The sequence below is a fragment of the Microtus ochrogaster genome, unplaced genomic scaffold (assembly GCF_000317375.1).
Source record: "Microtus ochrogaster isolate Prairie Vole_2 unplaced genomic scaffold, MicOch1.0 UNK92, whole genome shotgun sequence".
Classification (NCBI taxonomy): Eukaryota; Metazoa; Chordata; class Mammalia; order Rodentia; family Cricetidae; genus Microtus; species Microtus ochrogaster.
In genome coordinates, this window is record NW_004949190.1 from 293,327 (window position 1) to 294,750 (window position 1,424).

The window sequence follows — 1,424 nt, forward strand, 5'->3', positions numbered from 1 at the left end:
TTAAGATCCCGATTTTTTGCCTGGCAATCTTGTCTACTTCCCCTACCCAGGAGGATAGCTATATGTTTTTCTTTGGGTTCACCTTCTTATTTAGCTTCTTTTTTTTTTATTCTTAATTTTTTTTTTATTAAGAAAGAAAAAAAAAATTTTCCGCCTCCTACTTCTAGCTCTTCAGATCATCTTCTTCATTCACAGAATTGGAAACTGATACTAGCAGTGGATCGATGCTAGATGTAGTCACACAGCTAGTAAATGGCATATATGAAATTCTAGTTTATCTATCCTGTTTCTTAACTAACTGCACTTTATTATCTCCATTCTATAGATGGAAATACAATTGATGCTCTATGAAATTGTGGTTAGCCAAAAGCAAGCAAGCAAGCAAACAAAAATCCACATATTGGGAGCAAGGAACAAATGAAAATGGAGAAAAGAATAATTGTCCCTGGAAGGAAGCCTTCTTTTTCTACCTAGTTAAGCATTAATATCATTCAACCAGGCCTGGCATTGCTGGAGATGTTTACTTCATTGTTAACAAAAGAGAGATGCCCTTTCTGAGATGTTGCCTTGGGGGCTTAAAATGTCTAGCTCCATTCTGTAGCCATACGTCTGTAGCCATACGTTGCCACGTGCATTCAATTTGGCTGTAGTAAATTAGCTTGAACTTGGAGATTTGTTGCCTTATGACTGTTTCTGTGCCATTTAATATGCTGATATTTTGTATCACTAAACAGAGTTCTTCAAGGGCTAGAACTGGTTGTTCAATTTCCTTTGTAATAGTGCTCCAGCTCTGATCATCCTGTCCAACATGTTTACAGGCATATTCTGGAAAATTGGTTTCAAGAAACAGGACAGTCATGGGTCCTAGCATTTGAAATAAATGGACTCATCGAGATTTAAAACCTCATCTAGCTGGCTGAAACCACTCACTCTTGCTGGTTGATATAGTATCTAGATTACTGCTTGATAAAATATCCCCACACTTAGTGGCTTAAAGCAAGTTATCATTGTCAATTGGTTCTACTTAATTAGTTCTATTGAATCCACTCAAGATCGTTTATACACTTTTTTGGCAACAGTAAATGTGGCTGCTGTAATTCCCTGAGCAATTCTTTATTGGTATAAATGCTGTGGTCCTTGTTTTAGCTCTGGTTTAAATGTAGCCTTTCTACCAGTTCTTTTCCAACTTAAGCTGATTGCTATCTACACACTTTATTTTCTTTATTTAGCAAATGGAAATGGGATCACAAATAATCTCATACTCATTTTAGACTTAATGTTTTCTATATGATTGTTGATTCATTTTCAGTTGTAAAATCTTATTCAGAAGAATTTAGAATCACCTACTTTCCCCTCATACTAAATATCATGTATTACTATAGTTATCATCACAGCCCCAAATTGGCATTTTGACATCCCTTTAC